This window comes from Oryctolagus cuniculus, chromosome 3 (genome assembly GCF_051225735.1).
Source record: "Oryctolagus cuniculus isolate XC-2025 breed Fujian yellow rabbit chromosome 3, ASM5122573v1, whole genome shotgun sequence".
Classification (NCBI taxonomy): Eukaryota; Metazoa; Chordata; class Mammalia; order Lagomorpha; family Leporidae; genus Oryctolagus; species Oryctolagus cuniculus.
In genome coordinates, this window is record NC_142869.1 from 71972196 (window position 1) to 71996310 (window position 24115).

General features: G+C 41.2%; 1 protein-coding gene and 1 long non-coding RNA gene across 3 annotated transcripts in view; both read left to right on the forward strand.

The window, feature by feature from the left end:
* The window catches only part of LOC103348770 (uncharacterized), an 85719-nt gene extending 77210 nt beyond the window's left edge, over positions 1-8509 (forward strand). The window contains exons 2-3 of the long non-coding RNA XR_016230832.1: positions 7191-7304; positions 7438-8509. This is a non-coding gene — a long non-coding RNA (uncharacterized LOC103348770). The remainder of the gene's footprint in view (positions 1-7190; positions 7305-7437) is intronic.
* Positions 8510-18398: 9889 nt separating this feature from the next.
* Positions 18399-24115, forward strand: part of ABCB11 (ATP binding cassette subfamily B member 11) — a 110744-nt gene continuing 105027 nt past the window's right edge. The window contains exons 1-2 of one of the 2 annotated variants that reach the window (XM_089327898.1): positions 18431-18535; positions 18917-18961. The gene's annotated coding sequence lies outside the window, so the exon portion shown is untranslated. Of the gene's footprint in view, positions 18536-18916; positions 18962-24115 lie in introns of both variants that reach the window. The other variant, XM_008258414.5, reaches the window with a different exon arrangement.

The following is a 24115-nucleotide window of genomic DNA, read 5'->3' on the forward strand; positions in this document are numbered from 1 at the left end:
TCACAAGTTCTGTTGTTAAGGCTTCCATTGTATTTTCTATATGTTCTATTGAATTCTTCATTCCAAGATTTCATTTTTATTTCTCTTTAAGATCTCAATTTCATGGGAGAAATTTTCTTTCATGTCATGTATGGATTTCATTAGTTCATGCATTTGCTTATGATTACTTCTAAGTAATGCTATGATCAATTTTTTGAATTCCATTTTTGGTATTTCTTCAATCTCATCATCTCACAATCTAGTATTGAAGTGTTGTATTCTCTTGGGGGTGTCATGTTGTCTTCCTTATTCTTATTTCTTTAATTGGCATATTTGTTATTTAGCATTTGTGGAGATACTCGTTGGTTTCTTTTTTTTTTTTTTTTTTTGCTGAGTGGATTAGTGGATTTTCTGCTTTTAGGGAGTACCTAGAGGTGTGTCAACAATGGACTTGAATTGGCAATGATACACCAGGAATCTAGGATGAAGGATGAGAGGAAGTAAATAGTTACCAAAGTGGTGGGTTGTCATACAGGCTGTGGAAGCCATTGGAATGAAGATTTGAGATGAGTCATTAAGAGTCACTTACTCAAACTCTTCCTTCTTTCCTTTTTTTTTTTTTAAAGATTTATTTATTTATTTATTTGAAAGGCAGAGTTACAGAGAAGGACACACACACATACACAGAGAAAAAGAGAGAAAGAGAAACAGAGAGAGATCTTATATATGCTGATTTACTCCCCAGATGACTATAATGGCTGAGGCTGGCCAGAATGAAGCCAGGAATCAGGGACTCCACCCAGGTCTCAAACATGGGTGGCAGGGGCCCAAGCATGTAGGCCATCTTCTGCTGCTTCCCTGGCAGTCAGCTGGATTAGAAGTGGAGCAGCCAGAACTCAAACCAGCATTTATATGGGATGCCACCCTCTCAGGCAGTGGCTTAACCTGCTGTGCCACAATGCCTCCACACCTTGCTTGATTTTCTTTTTTCTTTTTTGACAAGTAGAGTTATATACAATGAGAGAGAGAGACAGAGACAGAGAGAAAGGTCTTCCTTCCGTTGGTTCACTCCCCAAATGGCTACTACGGCCGGCACTGTGCCTATCTGAAGCCAGGAGCCAGGTGCTTCCTCCTGGTCTCCCATGTGGGTGCAGGAGCCCAAGCACTTGGGCCATCCTCCACTGCCCTCCTGGGCCACAGCAGAAAGCTGGACTGAAAGAGGAGCAACCGGGACTAGAACCTGGTGCCCATATGGGAAGCCAGCGCCACAGGCGGAGGATTAGCCAGGTGAGCCAGTGCGCTGGCCCCAACCTCGCGTGATTTTCTTAATTCCTTGTGTTGTTTCCTAAATTCCCTATGATAAAATCTTCAGAATTTTTTTTTTATTTGACAGGTAGACTTATAGACAGTGAGAGAGACAGAGAGAAAGGTCTTCCTTCCGTTGGTTCACTCCCCAAATGGCTGCTAAGGCTGGTGCTGTGCTGATCTGAAGCCAGGAATCAGGTGCTTCTTCCTGGTCTCCCATGTGGGTGCAGGGCCCAGGCACTTGGGCCATCCTCCACTGCCTTCCCAGGCCACAGCAGAGAGTTGGACTGGAAGAGGAGCAACTGGGACTAGAAGCTGGCACCCATATGGGATGCTGGCGCTGCAGGCAGAGGATTAACCAAGTGAGCCACAGCGCCAGCCCCCAGAATGGTTAAAGATATGTGTGTGTGTGTCTGTGTGTGTTTGCCTGTACCTGCTTGCAAAGTAATGATGCAATTGAATTTCTGAAGGTATAGAAAAGTAAGATATATATATATATATATATATACATATATATATTCAGCAGCTCATGAAAGAATATCCCAGTAATGATGATTTAAGTAAAAATGGCAATTATTTTTTTCATCACGTGAAATTGATTCATTTGTTCAACATGTCATCAAGGCCTAGGCTTTCTTCCATCCCATTCAGCTCTCTTCAGCATGTGTCTCTTTATTGTTCAATATGAAACTTCAGAGTCATCAGACAGCTACTGGAGCTCTTGCTATCATATACTCACACACATGTTAAATAGGAAAAAAATGTCAGTGCAAAAGAACTTTTCCTATCAACACTGTATCTTTTCATCAGTAAGAAAATATTTCCCCAGGAGGACTTCAGCAGATTTTTGTTTGCTATTTCACTGGGAAGGAAAGGAGAAGAGGAAAAGATTGATCCTGACTGGTTTAGAGTTTATCGTAGGGCTGGGAATGGAGCCCACTTTCCCTAATGTATGTCTGCCTAAAACCTAAACAAATGTGGGTTTTGTTAGTAAGGAAGAAAATACTAACATCAAATAATGATTGGCAGACAAGACAAATTAAGACAATGGGTGAGGATCTTTAAGGAGCAATGTGATTTTGCAGACAGGGTATATGAGTTTGCAGCCCAGAGACTTCAGCTGAAATCTTACTTACAAGTGTACATTTTTGGTCAGGTAAATGATGAGGCTACTTTTTACTTTTCAAAAATTTATGGATATGGAATTAAAAGGTGAGTTGGTTTTGGTGCATGCATTTTGTAATTTTTATAACCAATGTGTATGAGGGGTCCTGAAAAACATCGTAGAAAAATGTATAGAATGAAAAACTATACATGGTTCCCATTTTTCCCCACCAAAATAAACTTAATGTTTTATTTCCATTTTTAATTAACTTAAAAAATTTAAAACTGCATACTTGAGAGGCTGAGAGAGAGCAAGAGACAGACATAGAAAAAGACAGTTCTCATCCATTGTCCACTGCCCGAAAGTCTGCTATGACCCTGGCCTAAGGCTGAAGCTAGGATCCAGGAACTCAATCAAGGTATCCAAGTGGGTGGCAAGAATCCAACCCCTTGAGCCATCACCACTTTCTCCTAGCTTCTGCAGTAATAGGAAGCTGGAATCAGGAGCAGAACTGGGTATTGACTCCAGGCATTCTGACATAGGATGCAAAGTATCAGGGCCAGTGCTGTGGCGTAGTGGGTAAAGGCGCCACCTGCAATGTCAGCATCCCATATGGGTGCCGGTTCAAGTCCTGTCTACTCCACTTCTGATTCAGCTCTCTCCTATGGCTTGGAAAAGCAACAGAAGATGACCCAAGTCCTTGGCCCCTGCACCCATGTGGGAAGACCTGAAGGAAGCTCTTGGCTCCTGGCTTCAGATCGGTACAGCTCTGGCCATTGTGGCCAATTGGGGAGTGAACCATTGGATGGAAGACCTCTCTCTCTCTCTGCCTCTCTTTCTCTCTGTGTGTAACTCTGACTTTCAAATAAATTTTAAAAATCTTAAAAAAAAAAAAGTATCTTAACCGCTAGCCTAAATGCCTACCTCCTCCATGAAGTTTTTCAAAATACCCCCATATTTAACACCTCTGCATCTCAGTTTTCTCATAAACCAGAGACAAATCTTTACCTTGGAGAGATGAAACAAGTTAATATGGATCAAATCCTAGCCTGGAGCCTGGCATCCATTCATTGTTATTGTTGAGGTGATGGTAATGGAGTTATAATTGGTAAGCACCATGTGGTAAGCATTACACAGCAAAGAAGCAGAAAGCTGACTTGAATATGATATGTTCTAGACTTAGAATATGACACATTGTTAGTTTTGTTTCTTCTTGGTGTATTTTCTGTGTCTCTGCCCACCCACATTCTAAGTGTACTAAAAGTAAAGGCATAAACAAGTCAAGAAGGAAAAATGAGCTAGTGATTATCATTAACACACACCCGTAAGTCACATGCAAGGTCCTGAAATGAATTCCTGAGAATGGAGGCAGCTGCACTTCCACAGCCAATAATTGGTTAGTGTGGAGTGGGCCGAGGTCTAAAGGTAAGGATGCCTGCCTGCATCTTTTAGAGCTAAGTGTGGACTCTAACATGTGGTCTGCTGAATCTCCTGAATGGAACTGGGAGGAGGTCCCTTGTGTCATGGCAGTCCCCTCAACATTTCTATCAGAATCAGATAGAGGTTGAACTTGGGTGCAAAACTTTTATTTGATCCTATCTCAGTTTGAGGTTTGTTGCTTAATATGGGTCCCCTCAGTCAATTGCATTTAATTATTATTATTTTAAACTTTGACCTTTTCAAATGTGTTCCTAGATAAGGGTCAGTAAGAAGCAATGAATTAGCGAATCACATCTGCATAGCTCACTGCTTTAGAACACTGTCTCATAGCCTAAGATTCCTGGTATCTTATGGGGTTACTGAGTCAGTGAGGGTGAAACTGGGAAGCTCTGACAGCCGTTTGCAACACAGCAATAAAAGTGTTAATTTAAAAAATGTAAATGTTTCTGACTTCATTTTTTAGCTTTTTCAAAGCTAAAACTGTTGGTTTGTCAACATCTACTTGTGTGGAAAGCTTATACAGAAAGAAATGGATATGATTTTATGAAGGAATTGGACTTCTGTCCAAACACGTATTTGACTAATTGGTAAAACTGGTTCCTTGTTATCAGCATATGTTAAGTATGAACTGTCTTACTTTAAGCTAGAGAGTAGTAGAAACCACCCATGCCTTATTTATTAACCACTTGGCATAAATCACTGTGATCTCAACTTAACTGTAAAGCGTCCACTGTTTACCATCTCCTCTCCTGCCTCAACAAATAAATAGTTTCCAAGAACAATACATTACTTCAAGAAAGGGGGGTGTCCTGGGTAGAGCCAAGACATGAAAACGCAACCCATCTAAGATGCAGACAAGCTTGCTGTCTCCAATGACAGTTCAAGTACAACTCAGCACTGTAGGTACAATAGCTTAATGCCTGTGGCAGAATTCTGTAGCAAAATTCTCTCTGATTTTCCTCTTCTTTTTTGTTTCTTCACTTATTCTTGTCCCTCCTGCTATCTGGTGAGCTTTCTTAATTTTTGGAAATTTATATTTTACAAAGAGCATTCAGGGAAGGAAAAGAACTACTATACTCATAATATTTGGTCACAAATGAAGTCTATATATTTATGTGCTGCTATTCCTTGGAAGAGTGGAAACTAGAAATTCCGACAGGGAGTGGTGACAAATGGCTGTGGAGATCAATATATTTCATTTAGATCATTGTAAATAGTAGCTTGCTCACATTGTGATTCTATAGTCTTATTTGGTTTTAGTAATTCTAAAATATGTGGGGTTTTTTAAAGATATATTTATTTATTTGAGAGGCAGAATTACAGAGAGAGGGAGAGACAGAGAGAAAGGTCTTCCATCCTCTGGTTCACTCCCCAAATGGCTGTAATGGCTAGAGGTGGGCTGATCCAAAGCCAGGATCCAGGAGCTTCCTCTGGGTCTCCCACATGGGTGCAGGGACTCAAGCCACCCTCCACTGCTTTCCTAGGCCATCAGCAGGGAGCTGGATTGGAAGTGGAGCAACCTGGACTCAAACAGGTGCCCACATGGGATGCCAGTGCCACAAGTGAAGGTTTAACCTATTATGCCGCAATGCCAGCCCCATGGTGTTACTAATCCTATAAAAGGAACATGGAACATCTGAAAACACCTCGTTGAGGTAACTCAATTTACTGTTTCCTAAATTTTGTCTTAAGATAATCTCAAAAGAAGCAGGATAATGTATTTTTGTGTGTGTCCAGTATTTAAACAGCTGAACAGATAGGGCTTGGTGGAGGTTGCCTGGTATAGACAGAATGTATGGGTGGGACAGACTGTACTGTGACCAAAGGGAAACTCAAAGTCTGTTCAGACCAGAGCCAGCTATGGGGAGAAATGGGCCCGGTTGCAGAGGTCTGAGGTGGGAGGGAGTTATCCCTGTTTTTAGGACCATCAGGCCATACCACTGAGTAGGAATTTCAGGTGCATCACACTGAGCTAGCCAGTGTTAGCATAAAACCAGGATTGTAATGCTGACAAAGGCTTCAGAAGTCTTGCCTGTGAGGTCCAGCTGAGGGCCATTTGCTTTCTGCAGAAATCATAGCCATTAGGACAGAAGTGCAATGACTAAACCACAATATTTAGAGAACACCCAGAATCAGCCTCAGTCTCTCTCTCTCTTTCTCATTCGCTCCCCTCCCTCTCCCTCTCTCTCTCCCCCTGTGTATTTATTTAAATTTAATAAATACATTTAATTTAATAATGCATTAATTTGTTTGGGAGAGAGAGAAAGACGTTCCCATCTGTTGGTTCACTCCCCAGTGTGTAAAATAGCTGGGCTGGGCTGGGTCTACCCCCTGGATCCTGTAATCAATCCAGATCTCTCATATAGGTGACAGGAGTCCAGTTACTTGAGGCTTCACCACAGCCTCCCAGGATCTGCATAAGCAGGATCTGGAGCTGGGAATTGAGTCCAGGCACCATGGTGTGAGGCAGGTGTTCCAACTGTCAGCTTAACATCTAGGTCAAACATCTTTCTTTCTTTCTTCCTCACTTTCTTTCTTTGTTTCTTTATTTCTATATTTTTAAAAATATCTATTTACTTATTTGAAAGGCAAAGTTAGAGAGGGAGAGACAGAGAGAGATCGTCCATCTGCTGGTTTACTCCTTAAATGACCACAAAGGCAAGAGTTGAGTCAAGCTAAAGCCAGGAGCTAGGAACTACATTCATGTCTCCTGTGTTTGTGGCAGGGGCCCAAGTATTTGGGCCACCTTTTGCTGCTTTCTCAGGCACATTAGCAGGGAGCTGGAGCAGAAGTGGAGCAGCCAGGACTTGAACTGGTGCTCAGATGGGATGCCGTTATCACAGTCAGAAGCTTAACCCATTCCACCACAATGCTGACTCCTAGATATATTTTTTAAAAAATCATTATTAGAATAAATTTCACTTAGTATCCTTACAGATAATACCTTTTGTTGTAGTGTTTATTATTTTTATTTAGTAACTTGCATATTACAAAAATTATTGCATATAATTTAGAAGATATTAAAAAAGACAAAAAAGGAAAAAAATTATCCACATTGATATTTTCATAACCTACAGATGATCACTTTTATGTTTTTATGTACACCTTCTGCACTGTGTTACATGTCTACATAACAAACTTGAAATATACTAAATTTGGTAGGTAGAAAATAAACAAAATTCACCCAAGTGGCTATTTGGGGGAGAGTCCAAGGATTAAAGAAAGTGGAAGATTGAGAAACTGTGTGGATTATTGGTTCACAGTGCTATCCTACTACACTGATATGGAATAATCCCTGAAGACCTGTAGAGGAAATCTTCTTTGGATATCATTGACTTATCAGGAAGGGCTTCTCTTTCAGGACTGCTACTTTACCCAGCATCATGGAGACCCCTGGGCCAGACAGAATGAGAGAGTTCCATCTAAAGCCTTGAACATGTTGTTTTGCAGGGCAACACCAGCCAGACTCACCATGGTAGGTTATGATTCAGGAGGGTCCAATCGTGGGCCTTGAAGATGTTGGGTGTTGTGGGGCTCCATGGGATGCACAGCCATGGAGCCCCCATGTCAAGGTCGGTCTGATAGCTGTTGCTGTGTCTTTATCACAGGCGGATGTTGCTAGTTTCGGTTAGGGCAATGCTTTCCCACGGTCAGGACTTTCCAGAGGAGTTGAGAATGTTGTAAACAACAAGATGGCGCCGAGGGCTGCGCGGTGAGCCTGCCTGCTGCATGTCACCTCATCTGATTGGCCCGAGAACGCGTGCACACTGCGTGAACAGACAGCGGATTGGAGTGTTCCGTGCATGGACTTGAGCCCGCTTGCAATTGGCCAGATTTTGTATATAAGCTATGTGCTGAGGAAGGGGGCTTTCCTGTCCACTCTCCTCCTTTCATTTTTTCTCTGTCCTGTTATTTTCCGATTAAAAGTCTGCTGAAGACCGATAAGCTGCGAACAGTGTCGTTCCTTTGCGGGCAAGGGAGCGGCAAGTGGTGCTGTGACTCGGATCCGGACCACTTTCTACACGCAGGAATAGGTAAGGAACAAAAGGTAAGCGTGCGAGTGCACGGAAATCCAGCTGGGGAAAGAATAGAAACCGCGGTTCCATTGAGGAAAGACGGGGAAATTAAGCGCCAGAAAAAAGGGTAAAGGAATCCCTTAAAAGGCGGGAGTACAAAGTGTTCAGAAACGCCAGGAAATAGGCGGAAACTTCCTTTTTACCTCCAAATGGACAATACTCGGAAACTTCCTTTTTACATCCAAATGGACTATTCTCCGTCCACCACTAGGTTGCACATGCTGTTGAGCTGCTTGTTAAAAGCTGCGGGGACGCCCGTTAAGGCGGCCACAGTATGTGCATTCACTAGGGCTGTTGCCAAGACGTCACCATGGTTTGTGGAAGGTGGCCAATTAGATGAGCAACAGTGGCGGAGAGTAGGGAGACAGTTGAGAGCAGCCAGAGAGCCGGCAGAAATACTTAGATTATGGCAACTCATTGAACAGACACTTCAGAACCCCACTGAGAGCATAGGGCTTTTACTTGATGAAGCATGCGAGCTCCTAGAGAAGGTTCAGGAGGAGTCTCGGTATGATAGTCAGTCTAGTGACTGTGGTAGTCAGTGGGACAGGAAACAGACGGACAAAGGTCCCTGTAGGGACCAGCCACCGGATGAGACAGAGGAAAATTCAGTGAAGGACCATCCCCCATCGAGTGCGCCCCTGCGCTCGAGGGGGCCATCTCATTTATATCTCAGTTTGACTAGGCTAGCAAATTTGTCCTTAGAGGACGAACTGCTGCCGCGGTATCGTCCATTGACTCTCCCTAAATTGGCCCCTAGGAAAAAAAAAAAAGCTATAAAGACTCCATTACAGATACAGGGAATAGGGTTAAACAAGGCGAGCCATAGAACAGTTCATTAATGCTATAAAAATAGTCAGTCCTTGGTTTGAAAAAGGAGTCGTGACTAAGCAACATTGGGACTTCCTCAGAAAAAACTTAAATGTGCATTTAAAGAAACAAAGCAAGCCGTATAAGAGAGGGAAGAGATGTATAATTTGGGACATGCTCAAGCTGACTTGCCCCAAATGGTAGAGTTAGAAACATACCAGGGGATTCCAATTCAATCCCATCAAGGTGGCATGCACCAATGCCATCTCACTATTCCAAGTGATCAATTTCAGTTCACAATTGATCATAATGAAAGGACTAAGAGTCAAAGGGAGCACATAAACATGTCTAGTACCTGCTAACACTAACCGATAAAATAAATAAAGGGGAGAGTGATCCAACATGGGAAGTGAGATACTCAGCAGACTCATAGAATGGCAGATGTCCTAAATAGCACTCTGGCCTCAGAATCAGCCCTAAAGGCATTCGGATCTGGCTGAAAAGCCCATGAGAATATTTCAAGCATGGAAAGCCAAGACACTCTGGCAAAAGATCTCTGCGAGTGAGATCCCAGTGGAAAGAACAGGTCTTCAAAGAAGGAGGTACCTTTTTCTGAAGGGAGGAGAGAACCTCCACTTTGACTATGACCTTGTCTAAACAAGATAAGAATCGGAGAACTCAGAGGGCTTCCATAGCCTTGGAAACTCATGACCGGAGCATAGGGAGACTACTGATGCCATAGACAGGAGTGTCAATTGGTAAAGTCAACAACAGGAGTCACTGTGCACTTACTCCTCATGTAGGATCTCTGTCCTTAATGTGCTGTGCATTGAGATTTAATGCTATAACGAGTACTCAAACAATATATTTCACTTTGTGTTTCTATGGGGGTGCAAACTGTTGAAATCTTTACTTAATGCATACTAAACTGATCCTCTGTAAAAAAAAAAAAAAAAAAAAAAAAGAAAGAAAGAAATTATCAATTCCCAACTTGACTCTCACTGGGATTAAACATGACAATAGGTCTGATCTGATTTCATCATCATTTAAAAAAAAATCATCTATTATTTTTCACTTTATGTTTCTGTGTGGGAGCAAACTGTTGAAATCCTTACTTAATGTATACTAAGCTGATCTTCTGTATATTAAGATAATCGAAAATGAATCTTGATGTGAATGGAAGGGGAGTGGGAGTGGGAAAGGGGAGGGTTGTGGGTGGGAGGGACGGTATGGGGGGGAAGCCATTGTAATCCATAAGCCGTACTTTGGAAATTTATATTCATTAAATAAAAGTTAAAAAAAAAAAAGCAAGCCGTGACAAAGGCTGTGAAAACTTTGTTGCAGATGTAGAGAATAGGGTTAAAGAAGTTAACCGTAGAACAGTTTATCAGTGCTGTTGAAACAATTAGTCCTTGGTTTGCTGAAGAGGGTGTTGTGGATAAGAAACACTGGGAGTAAAAAATATAGATCAGTGTACACTGGACAGCCCTCACCTTGCATTTAAATATTTCATTTGAAGTAAATGTTCTCTGTTATAAAGTTAATATTACTATGTGCAATGAGAAATTGTGGTGACAAAGTGTCCGGACTACCCATTTTGTTTTTGTTTTATGTACTAACTCTACCCCTATTATTGATAGGAATGCTTGAGCAGATTATGCTTGGTTTGCTTTAAAAAAAAAAATGTAAGTCAAAATATGCCACAAGTAGTTAAGATTCCACACACCTGCAGACATGTAATAATTACAGATAATAAGAGGCTAGTTCCCTCAGATATGTTTCAATTTATCCTTAAAACATATTGAATATTATTGTGTTTGATTGCTGGCTGTATATTTGTATAGAAAATTTGTATTATATTCGTATGATGGTGCAACTCTAGGGCCAAATGTAAGGACAGATTTTTGGGATGGAGAGGCTTGTATCTTTGTTTGGCTCTGATAAACAAGTAACTTGTCTGCCGGATGACCTTCTCCTGCTCCTTGGGAGCCTGGCCAGCTCCTGGGGAGGGGATAAAGGAATGTTTTCTGATAAACAGGTGGGCATGCTTCGTGTCTCGGCTCTCTGGCCAAGATCCGGGATGGGACGCACTGCTTGCCTAAGATCTTGACAATGAGCCACCCTTGTCCTTGGGGGCTTTAAGGGAGAGCCGGAGCAAGCCTCTGCTGCTGCTGTTCCATCCCCGGGGAACACGCAGTCATGCTGGACGTTGAACATGCGGGTGATGACTACTAATGATGTTTAATTCTCAGTATGGATCATTTTCTGGTGCTGTGTAAAAATTGCTTAGTAATGCCCATAGTACTGTAAATTCTACAAAACATGAGTACAACGCAGATATGAATCGATTGACTATTGTGGCTGAGGTATTCTGTAACAGTCCCTTTAATAAAAAATTAACAAAATAAATTAATTTAAAAAACAGAGCATTCAGGACCTGCCACTCTGCTTGGTATGTCATTACAAAAATCAACAAGGAGGACTATGCCTGATAAATGAGGGTGCTATCAATGTGGGCAACAGGGACATGTACAAATATTGTCCAAAAGCCCCTCCTCCTGGGATTTGCCCCTGGTGCTAAAGGGAAAGGCATTGGACCAATAAATGTCACTCCAAAACTGATAAAAACGATAATTCCTTAAATAAATAAAGTTCAGAAAACTAAAAGCGGGGCTGGCCCCAGGCCCCATCCCAACAAATTTTGGGGGCCATGACATTTGTTCCTCAACAGAACACCCTAAATCCGTCAATTTCCTCCACGGAGTCACAGAGGGTAGTGCAGGACTGGACCTCAGTGCCACCTCCTATACAGTATTGACCCCTGAGATGGGCCCACGAGGCCTCCCTACTGGGATTTTTGGTCTCCTACTGGGCAGAAATAGTATAACTATGAAAGGGTTACAGGTTTTTCCTGTAGTTATAAACACTGACTTTACTGGTGAGATAAAAATTATGACTCAAGCCAATAATGTAACTTTACCTCCAGGACAATGCATTGCTCACTTGATTCTGTTCCCCTTCTCTTCAATTGGTAGGTCTTTTTTAAATAAAAGAGAAAATAACGGTTTTGGATCTTCTAATGCTTATTGAATACAACCCATAACTAAGGACCGACCCAAATTTTTCTTAAAATTAAATAAAAAGTTATTCAGTGGTCTTTTAGATACTGGAGCTGATGTCTCTGTTATTTCAGCAGCAAGCTGGCCCACAAATTGGAAAAAGAAAATTACCATAACTCAGTTGCAAGGTATTGCTCGGAGTCAAAGATTAACACAAAGTTCTAAATTGCTGCAATGGAGGATGAAGCAGGTAATGCTGGAGCTTGTTACCCCTATATTTTGGCTGCATTACTTGTTAATCTCTGGAGACGTGATATTCTAACTCAAATGGGGGCTTTAATACACAGTCCAAATAAGATTATTACCATTAACATACTTCAACAAGGTCATTTGCCAGGTAAGGGTTTAGACAAACAACAAAGCATCGCATCTCCAGTTACTTTAACTGTCAATCATGACCAGAGAGGCTTGGGTTTCCCTTGATGGCTACTGGTCAGTCTGTGCCCCATGCAAAAAATAAAATAAAATAAAAATCAGATAATCCCGTGTGGGTGGATCAGTGGCCTTTACTGCAGGAAAAGATAAATGCTGCACAGATATTGGTGGAAGAACAATTAACAACAGGACATATAGTTCCTTCTAATTCTCTTTGGAATAGTCCTATTTTTGTTATCAGACAGAAATCTGGGAGATAGCAATTGCTTCAAGGCCTTAGGCCTGTTAATGCTACTGTGGAAATTATGGGGGCTTTACAACCAAGTTTACCATTGCCAATTGCAATTCCAAAGGACTCTTATATTACAATAATAGATTTAAAAGATTATTTTTATACTATACCTTTACATCCAGAAAACTGTCCCCGATTTGCTTTCAGTGTTCCATCAGTAAATTTTCAAGAACCTATGCAAAGATGCCAATGGAGGATCTTACCTCAAAAAATGGCTAATAGCCCTACTTTGTGCCAACAATTCATTGATGCTGCTCTTCAAAATATTTACAAAAAATATAACAATTTATGTATTATACACTATATGGATGATATTTTGATAGCTGGACCCGAGGAATTTTTGGTGATACAGTAATAAGAGAGCAATTATCTGCTTTTGGTCTTATCATAGCCCCTAAAAAAATACAACTTCAATATCCTTATCAATATCTAGGCTTCCAATTGTACCCATGAAAAGTACTTCCACAAAAGTCACCTTACAATTGGATTCTTTACAGACTTTAAATAAGTTTCAAAAACTTCTAGGGAATATTAATTTGCTTTCTGTACATCTCCACCTCACAACAGGAGACCTTAAACCTTTATTCAATATCCTTTTTTTTTTTTTATTTTTTCCAAAATTTTTATTAAAGCCTTTCCCATACATTGTAACCAAAACTAATAAACACAACAGAAGACAAATAGGAAAAAAATGAAGACATAGGTGGGTGGTCTGAAATCCTTTATTCAATATCCTAAAAGGAGGTCAAGCTTCTGTAATTTGTGATGGTCACCATACAGTTATTAACACCTCTTTTTCATCTCTACAGCTAGTTGAATTAGTTGCTGTTGCACTTGCATTGCGGTCTACTTTGGATGTAGCGGTTAACATATACACCAATAGCAAATATGTGTTCCTATCAGTGCCTCAATTGGACACTTGTTCATTCCTTCCTGGATCCTCAGCTGCTTCTCCTCTGTTTTCTCGCATTTGCACTGTCATTCGACAGCATACCTGTCCTTTCTTTATAGGTCATATTTGAGCACATTCCAATCTTCCTGGACCATTGGTAGAGGGTAATCATTTGGCAGATTCTGCTCTATAAATATATTCTATTGCTACAGCAACAAAAGATCACGTTTTACATCATTTAAATGCTCATACGTTACACTTAAAACATAATATTACTCAAGAACAAGCTCGACAAATTGTAAAATTCTGTTCTACTTGCCCCATCCAGTTACCAGTACCTCACTTTCACATTATTCCTCGTGATTTATTCCCCCAATCAACCATGGCAAATGGATATCACCCACTTCATGGAATTTAGTAAACAAACATATATACATGTGTCTATTGATGCTTGTTTTAAACTTATTTTTGCTTCCTTACATACAGGTAAAGCTACAAGACATGTTATTGCCCGTTACTTACAAGCTTTTGCTTCCCTAGGAACTCCAAAGCAGATTAAAATGGATAATGGACCTGCTTATATTTCTGCCTCTTTTAGAAATTTTTGTGTAACTTTCTATCTCATGTTACTGACATTCCTTATAATCCTCAGGGTCAAGACATTATTCTACATACACATAACACTTTAAAACAATATTTTAATGATATAAACAAAAGGGGGAGTTTAGGGTTCTTGCCCATTCTCCTAACAAATGGCTCTCACGTGCTTTATTCATTTTAAATTTTTTCACATTGAATAAAGATGGTCGTCTTGCAGCTATTCAACAGTGGCATCCACAAACAGCTGGGGTAAGAACAATGGTAAAATGGAAGGATCCTATCACCAATCAATGGAATGGACCTGATCCAGTACTGGTATGGGACATGGGCTCTTAAGGGATGGGTATTTTTATGCAACCAATTTGCTTTTACATTGTTAGCCCCTAATGATTTTCACAACTGCTCACTGGGCCGTGTGGCCCCAATGCTAACATCTGTATTTCCAAAGGCACAACAGTGATGCTCATTACCTGAGAACTGTGATGATGATGTCATCTTAATTGGAGACCTGCTTTCACCATGGCTATACAGCTAGTGGGAGTTCCTGGATTGGCATATGGAAATAATTGTGGACTACGAAGGCTTACACGTTTGATGACCAAAACAATCAATCTTACTGCTACTGCGCTATCCAATATAGCTAAAAAATTGGATCAAGTTCATTCAGGAGTACTCTTAAACCGAGCAGCTATCGATTATTTGCTGTTAAAAGATCATGTAAGCTGTAAATCTGTTCCAGGGGAATGTTGTTTTAACATTACTAACAATGCCATATATAGAGTCTGTTATGGATAAACTTAAGAGTAAAATGCAACATATGTTTATTACTAACCCACTAACATTTGAAGGGTTTCAGTGGATTCATTGGTTATTAATGCGGGCTAGATTGTTACTGATTTTCATACTTTGTATGGGATGTTTTCCATGTGTTCTACAATTTGTGCTATCTTCGCTACAGTCTGTATGGACTGACATTCATCACTTAAAATTTTGTACCAAACCTCCTTTGTAATCAAAAATAATTAATATTTGGCTGTATGTTTCATCTCTCACCTAATGTTGGGCTAAAATGGTACTCAAAAATGGGTAAGACACTCCACATCCTGTACCTACCTAAGACAGGGCTCAAGTTAAAGAATGGGTCGCTATTGGTTGCTTGTGTGTCATGATACTACTGGGCCTTGCCTTCATAGCCAGATGGATCAGAGCCTTAGCACTCCGTCAGCAGAATACCAACTTGATAATCCAACAGGCTATGCTGGCCACCTTGTGATCTCACCCCAATAAAGAAGTATGGCTTAGCATGATGGAGCGGTAGTCAAAGACGGGTAAACACTGATGGGCGCTCCTAGCAACCTAAGACAGAGGGTAGGACAGGCTTCCTATTACCTCCATGACGTGTAAGCAGGTAGCGCGCCATTGGGTACCTAAGACAGGCACGTTTCCATGCCATTTAAATAATAAAGAAGGGGGAGATGTGGGGCTCCATGGGATGCGCAGCCATGGAGCCCCCACGTCAAGGTCGGTCTGATAGCTGTTGCTGTGTCTTTATCACAAGGCGGATGTTGCTAGTTTCGGTTAGGGCAATGCTTTCCCACAGTCAGGACTTTCCAGAGGAGTTGAGAATGTTGTAAACAACAAGATGGCGCCAAGGACCGCGCGGTGAGCCTGCCTGCTGCGTGACACCTCATCTGATTGGCCCGAGAACGCGTGCACACTGCGTGAACAGACAGCGGATTGGAGTGTTCCGTGCATGGACTTGAGCCTGCTTGCAATTGGCCAGATTTTGTATATAAGCTATGTGCTGAGGAAGGAGGGGGCTTTCCTGTCCACTCTCCTCCTCTCATTCTTTCTCTGTCCCTGTTATTTTCCGATTAAAAGTCTGCTGAAGACCGATAAGCTGCGAACAGTGTCATTCCTTTGTGGGCAAGGGAGCGGCAGGGTGTGGGTTGGGCATCCCCAAACCATTAAGATAGATGAGAATCTCAAACTCAAAACTAAAACTTGCTAATTTGATAGTGTAATCTCTGGGAGTCAGATCAACTGGTTGGCGACACTGATGACTCATGCTGGAGGAGAACCAAACCACTCTGCCTCCATACTCAAAGCAATTTTCCACCACTGGTAGATTTGCCTGGAGTCTGTGGCCTCGCCATCCTATAATGTGATGTTCATGTTCCCATTTCACAGATGAAGGAACTGAGAATGACGGAGACTGGAGTCAAGTAACTACAAAGCAAACTCAAATCTTTGTGATTCCAAAGTCCACCACTTGAAATTGACCAGCAGTCAGCCAAAACTTGGTGTTGCCCTGGACAGATTTCTAGACAATTGGATGTGAGTGGAAGGATGCCGCTTGCTGATTTAACTCGTGAAAACTGTCCACTCATCACACTCTGTATTTTCTCTTTTCCTGTAGGGTGGATAAATGTCAATATCCAATGTTGAGGATTGTAGATCCTCTGCCTGGGTCCCTAAATGACTATGGAGCAAAACACCTTCCCTCACACCCATTGTGACCAACTTCCTCCCGTTAAAGGCCTTTTGGATTTTGTATGAGGGAGAAGTAATTAGCAAATAGCACAACCTTAGCTCAGTCGCATAGCAAATGAGTAGCATAACTAGGAGATGAAGACAGTTCTTCATGACTCCACAAACATATAACATTTGGCATCCCTCTGCAGTGAATTAAACTATAGAAACCATGATCCTTCTTTATGTCTTACTTTAAAAGTACAAAGCTACCCAAGGAAGCTCTAATTTAGATACTTCTCTCTGTGTCACAAAAACATAGCCAATTATTTGGTGTCAGCTGATGTATGCTGGCTTTTCACAGTTTATGTTGGTTTTCATGATGATAAAAACCAAGCAAAAGTGTCTGTGCTCAGTGTCCATGTGCAAGACTTCCTTCCTACGTCATTTCTGTCACACCTCTGTCTGCCTTGTGAACACTGACCCTTTCTGACCATGGACTGAAGTTCTGGTCTTACTCGGCCTGCAACTCATTCTACTGCCACTGAAAGCCATTCTTTACCTGTCTCTACCAACTTTTATGCCTCTGTTCGTCAACCACTAGCCTCCCCTCTCAGCAGCCATCTTGTCCTTTTCAATGTTGCCTGCCTTTGTTCTACAACTTTCCTCACACTGTGTTTGTGACCTGGCCCCTCCCATACTTGGAGGGTTAACTCAAATCCTCTCCAAGAATCTTTCCCTAATGACTCCAGTCCATCCTGAAGAATCCTTTTTAATACTTAAGATCCACACTGAACATTATGACACTTGATGCTCCATTTTGTTTTATTTTTATGTGCTTTACATGTTAAGCTTTATCTTCTCTATAAGATTTAAACTTTCTCAAAGGTACTGATTGCAATAAACACAACTTGGTAACTATCATAATACCTGACAAGATGTCTTACAAATGAAAGATGCTCAGTAATTTTTTTTTTGAATGATTCAAGGAGTGCAGCAACAGTGACTTCTTTTGTTTGTTTTACAGTTCCTAGAACAATCCTCAGTATGGTGTTTAAAACAGCTGCCAGCTGAATTCTCTCTCCATGGCTGGGAACCCTCCCTGAGGATTTTTTGCTATGATTTTGAAACATGGTCCAAACTTGTTTACAGTGACCTCCAAGGCTCATCAGTAATGGTTCTCAAGCTTCAGCTTGTTGAGCCCTCATTCCAGAATGTCTGATTCAGTAGGTGTGGGGTAAGGCCCAAGAACATATATTTCTAGTGGGTAATGTTGTTGCTGTTGGTCCAGGAATCACGCTTTCAGAATTACTGTCATGTGAGATCACGCAGCTCCCCTGCTCTGCAGAAGCTGCACTGATTTCCTTGTTCCTTATCCATATCAGGTGTGCTCCTGCTCCAGGGCTTTTGCAATTGCTGTTGCTACAGACACCCATGCGCATGTTCCCTCAGTGCCCCCTTGAGCGGATTATTTAACCTCTCTTTGCTTTGCTTTCCCCAACTATAAAATGAGAATGCTGACAAGTGCACCTGGATCCCAGGCAAATTGAGAAGCCCAAATAAGGTGACACAAACAGAAGTCTTCAGCTGGGCCAGTATTCAACAAGGGCTTGGCCAACCATCAGGTGATAGTATTCAACACTGAAGATCACAGTGAGGTACACTTAGGGAAGGGTTAACTCCTGCGAGGAGAGAGGTGTAAAAAAATCAGCATTTACAGATAAAGTGGAAAGATGAACAACAACAAAAAAAAAAAGGTAGAAAGAAGAAGAGACATGGCCGGAACACACCATGTGAGAAGCTCTATGTGTTTATTTGACATGTCTATTAATCTAATCCCTTAAAATCATTAATTTCTAATTACACAGAGCTTCATCCGATGGGCAGAGCCTGAGGTTATTGATTACTCAGACCAAGGTGCAAGGGTCACCTGTGCTTTCAGAGCTTTGAACAAAAGGCTGTTTCAGGTGGTTTTTAGGTTATCTGTTGCCAAGGAGCTCTGGGGCTTGCTCTGGAACATCAGGGGCCTGCAACCGGAGGATTTTCCATGGGTCATCTTTTAAACTGAAGGTATTTTTTTTTTTTTGTCTTATGTTTTTAAGTAACTTTTCAAAAATAAGGTCCTAGAAAAAGAAGAGCTGGCATGGTCAGAATGACAGGCATGCTTCTCAGCCTCCTGTATTCTTGCCTGTTTTTGAAGGACAATCAGCATTTTCTGAAGCCTGTTGACAAGCTCAGAGAGTTCCCCAAGTGCACTCTGGGTTTGGGGTTATTGCTTTGAGTATGTTTGACTTTTCCTCACATGTCACTGAACTGTGCTTAGTTTGGCCTATGGGGCACTGACCTGTAAGTAAATAGATAATGTTCTCGAAAAAGTTTGACTTCTGTTCAGTGCTTTAGAATGATGAAAACTGACGTTTAAAAAGGTTGTAAAACTCCGGTTTTCCACAGTGGAACCATTGGTTTTTTCTGCTTTCTTCAAGTCTACATACACAGGTAAATGGCTTATACTTACTTAATAAATTTTGGGGCTATTCCATTTAATTCTCACTTTGTGGGACATTATGTTTCTGATTGACTAAAGGCTGGTCTCTTGTCATGCGGTAAAAAATTTTATGATAGGAACTTGCATAATATTTTAGTGATTTTGTAATATTATATACAATACTGATGATTCTTAGTTGTGGTCTTGTATATAGAAATGCTATTTTTTCCATCCATTCTTCTTAGAATAGGTGTGTGTGTTGTGTTGAGGGTGTAGTATATGTGAGTCTGTGCTGCAGATAAGTGAATGAATTAAATAATCTGCTCAAAGGAAAAATACCAGTGAGCTTTGTTAAAAAAAAAAAAAAACTCACACACTTGGTTTTGTGAAAGCACACTTTTGTTTGCACTAATAATCAAGAAGTCTCAATTCTTTTGCCATATCAGTAGCCAGTTGCTAGAGTTGACCCCAGGCTTTGGTGACAGCAAGACCATCCAGAGGTTGGTACCTAACAGCCATGGTATAATGGCTGGTGGTGAGCACTAACCTTTCATACTCTGAGCTCTTTGATTTGCACCCAGGGTGTCTTGTAGAACCCTGTGTGTCTCCCGGTTTTGACTGTCTCAAGCCTCCTTGTGGTGCTGCTCATTCAGTCCCCTTTCTGAAGTCTGTCAGTGTCCCAGACTTTCTTACGTGACCCATTCAGGTATTGGTCCGTTCCTCTTCTTTCTCTTCCCCAGCAGTGGTCATTAATGCTCTGAAGCTAAAACCTTTGATATGTCTGGTTTAGGAGATTGTCCTCCAATGTGTGTTTCTGTGTAGATAAGATTACAAATTATCAAAAGAAAACTTCAACCTTGGATAGGTCAACAGAGTGACACGTGATGGGCAGGTTATAGACCACATGTCATTTATAGAGGAGGACACTGGTGTTGGCATGAGCAATTAAGACTTCTTTGGCCACCCAATTCTAGCATTAAAAAGTCTGCACAAGTGCTTAGAGACCTCAAATTCTTTTTAATTCCTGGGTTCCCTTAAATTTATTGGAAAACAGATTTTTCTGAAAGGCCTTAAAAATTCTCAATTTGTTGCAGAAGACAATATGTGGAAGTTAAAATAATTTAATATGTAAAAATGCAGAATAAAAAGGAAATAATATTGAATCTTATTTTCAGTTCTGAATTCTCTTGTTTTGTTGTAAATTGTTAAGAAATTTTGATTAAAACTTCCTGCAATATGTGATACCCAGATCAAATTAACTTAGGTGCTAACAAAGTATAGATAATGTGACATTTGTTTGTGTTGATGGGAGAAAATAATATGATTAAACACCATGGCACTATGAGACCAAAGGAAATACCAAGTACTAAAACAAATGTTTTTGTCACTAAGAACTAGTTTCTCGTGATATTTGTGGGGTTTCAGAAACAAGCAGAGATATTTTCCAGCATTTGCTCTGTGTTCCATCTAACAACAGGGGTTTAGCCAGTGGGGGGAGATGCTGTCTAATGATGTATGAGTTTCTTTCTTCATTTACGATGATATGAGAAACAATTCATCTAACATCCAATTCTGAAAACATGATGTGCTCTGTAAAAAGATCACAAGTAAAGCCATTGTTTGTTTTTTTCTAGTAATTTTGGCTTTGCATTGCACTTTCCCAAACTTAGTGTTATAAAATTCCTGGTGATTTTGTGAATGCTTGCAAGTAACTAATATTTTCAATGCAATGGCCTTCAAAGGGCATACTCTGGATAGCACACATCTTTTAAGTACAGCTTCTTGGTGTGTTAAAAGGAAAAAGAAGTCTACAAGATTTCAAGCAATCCATCTGACCCAAGAACAAAAACAAGAAAAGAACAGCCTCTTGCATTGTGTGGTTGGCTTGGTATTATAGCTAAGTGATATTCTTACTCCCTGTTAGATGTAACAATCTCACAGAATACAGCCTCAGACAAAGTTACTCTGAGATCATAATGGAATGGCACAACATAGGGCCAGTTCCAAATTTTGTTTAAGCATAGAAAAAGCAAGATCGGGACTAGCGCTGTGGCATAATGCGTTAAGCCACTGCCTTCGGCACCAGCATCCCATATGGGCGCCGGTTCAAGTGCTGGCTGTTCCACTTCTGATCTGGCTCCCTGCTAATGAGCCTGGGAAAGCAGCAGCCGATGGCCCAAGTATTTGGGCCCCTGTACCCATCCATGTAGGAGACCTGAAAGAAGCTACTGGCTCCTAGCTTCATATCGGCCTAGCTCTGGCTATTGCAATCATTTGGGAAGTGAACCAGCAGAAGAAAGAAAGAAAAAGCAACATCACTGTGCAACCACAAAATACCATACACCAGTGATGGCTATTTCTTTACCCAATTATAAAGTTGCTCCAGCTTCCTGACAGCATCCAATCTAGAGCAGCTTCTCACTTCCTTAGACCCTTCCCCAAATCACCTATTTGGAGCCGGGTGCAGTAATAAGTTCTTTGTAATGCCTTCTTCCTGAGACACCCCATGGACCACCATGGTGTGTCCTCTCTTGCTGCCATGAGCAATAAGCCCATTTTGTTTAATGCAGCATTGTTCCTGGTAGTCTTTGACCATGTTGCAGGGATAGTAAGCTAGGCCTTGTATGAGCTGGCTTTTAGAACATTACTTTTTCATGGTGAAAAAGAGATCACGAAAGTCATGTGTAAGGGCATTCAGAAAGGAGCAAACCTGAATTAATGAAACCTAGTGTATGAAGTCCCCAAGGGGGCACAGAGGGAAAGCAAAAAGTAGTTTGTGGGTCCACAGTCCATTGGTCTTTATGAAGTGCACTTTGTTGCAAATGAGCCCCAAAAGCAGAGTCCGGGAGAGGCAACACAGCTGAGTCAGAGCTTGAAGGGCAAAGAGAACAAAAGGAACCAAGGGAACATAGTAGCTGCCTACTGCTTGTGCCAGTCACTTCCAAGATGCAGTGTCGTTCCGTTTTCATACCAATCCCGCAAGGGGATTTTAGCACCATGATTGCCACTCTCTGACGTGAGACGTGGAGAAATCAGAACTGAGGAGGAGAAGTGAAAAATCATATCCCATGACGGGGCTCCCCCTTCCCTCCAATTCCAGATTCCTGCTAATGCATACCCTGGAGGCAGGAAGTGATGGCTCAAGTGCTTGGTTCCCTGCTACCCCTGTGGAAGACTCAGGTTAAATTCCTGGCTTTTGGCTTTGACCCAGCTTGTGGGCATTTGGGGAGTAAGGCCAGTGGATGAGAACTCTTTGCCTGCCTTGCCCATTGTTTTTCTCTCTCTGCCTCTTAAAAACAAAAACCAAAAACAAAACAAACAAAAATAAACATGGAAAACATACAAATCCAAAAACATAGAATGAAGCAGCAGGCTACATCAGGATTAATGAGATGCCAGTGAGTGGTTATGGTACTCACAGTTGATCATGAAACAAAATGTATTCATTGGGTTTGCTAAATTAAAATTAAAAATAGATATTGATTTTTATAGAATACTTTTTCTGCATCTATCAAAATGGTAAACTCCTTTTTACCTTAGATAATTATTGTGTTCCAAGAATCAACACAGCTTCATTATGTATTTATTTCATAAATTGTTTAATTATATTTAACATCTTATTTAGCATTTTAAAATATGTTTTCCGCCGGCGCCATGGCTCAATAGGCTAATCCTCTGCCTTGCAGCGCTGGCACACCGGGTTCTAGTCCTGGTAGGGGTGCCGGATTCTGTCCCGGTTGCCCCTCTACCATGCCAGCTCTCTGCTATGGCCCGGGAGGGCAGTGGAGGATGACCCAAGTGCTTGGGCCCTGCACCCACATGGGAGACCAGGAGAAGCACCTGGCTCCTGGCTTCGGATCAGCCCGGTGAACCGGCCATGGCAGCCATTGGAGGGTGAACCAATGGCAAAAGGAAGACTTTTCTCTCTGTCTCTCTCTCTCTCACTGTCCACTCTGCCTGTCAAAAATAAATAAATAAATAATTAAATGATAAATAAAAAATATGTTTTCTAATACAAAAGTATTTTAATAGTTTGTGAAATATAGTTATAGAATTCTCTAAATATTACCTATAAAATTAGTTTCTCATTTGAAATTATTCTATTAAAACACAAATAACACATTGACAATAACCCTTGTAGTCCAAGAATATCCCCCATCAATACTATAAAAATCAAACACATAAAAATCCTACAGATATTATTTAGATATTTAAACCAAACTATGATCATAGTAAACAAATTCAGTGATCAAGTACAATACATTAGAATTGTGGCTTAGAGACAGTAAGAACACAATTATAGGTGCAGTTTCACCAATTTTCATAAATCTTCTAGTATAGCCTCCCTAGCACTGTCTTTGTGAACCCATTCCATATAGTGTAGCACACATCATACTGAAGACTACTTCCCTTCATTACTTAGCTGTTTTTTTTTTTTTTTTTTTTTTTTTTTTTTTGACAGGCAGAGTGGACAGTGAGAGAGAGAGACAGAGAGAAAGGTCTTCCTTTGCCGTTGGTTCACCCTCCAATGGCCGCCGCGGCCGGCGCGCTGCGGCTGGCGCACCGCGCTGATCCGATGGCAGGAGCCAGGAGCCAGGTGCTTTTCCTGGTCTCCCATGGGGTGCAGGGCCCAAGCACCTGGGCCATCCTCCACTGCACTCCCTGGCCACAGCAGAGGGCTGGCCTGGAAGAGGGGCAACCGGGACAGAATCCGGCGCCCCGACCGGGACTAGAACCCGGTGTGCCGGCGCCACTAGGCGGAGGATTAGCCTAGTGAGCCGCGGCGCCGGCTTAGCTGTTTTTTTTTAAACTTTTATTTAATAAATATAAATTTCCAAAGTACAGCTTATGGATTACAATGGCTTTTCCCCCACATAACTTCCCTCCCACCTGCAACCCTCCCCTTTCCCACTCCCTCTCCCATTCCATTCACATCAAGATTCATTTTCAATTATCTTTATATACAGAAGATCAATTTAGCATATATTAAGTAAAGATTTCAACAGTTTGCACCCACACAGAAACACAAAGTATAAAGTACTGTTTGAGTACTAGTTATACCGTTTTAAAAAGTTTTAAAAGTGATTTTAAGCCTACTTTTTTCTTTCCTTTAACATCTTGGTTTTGATGTCAAAATTACACTTCCTTTATAAAATAAGTTAGGC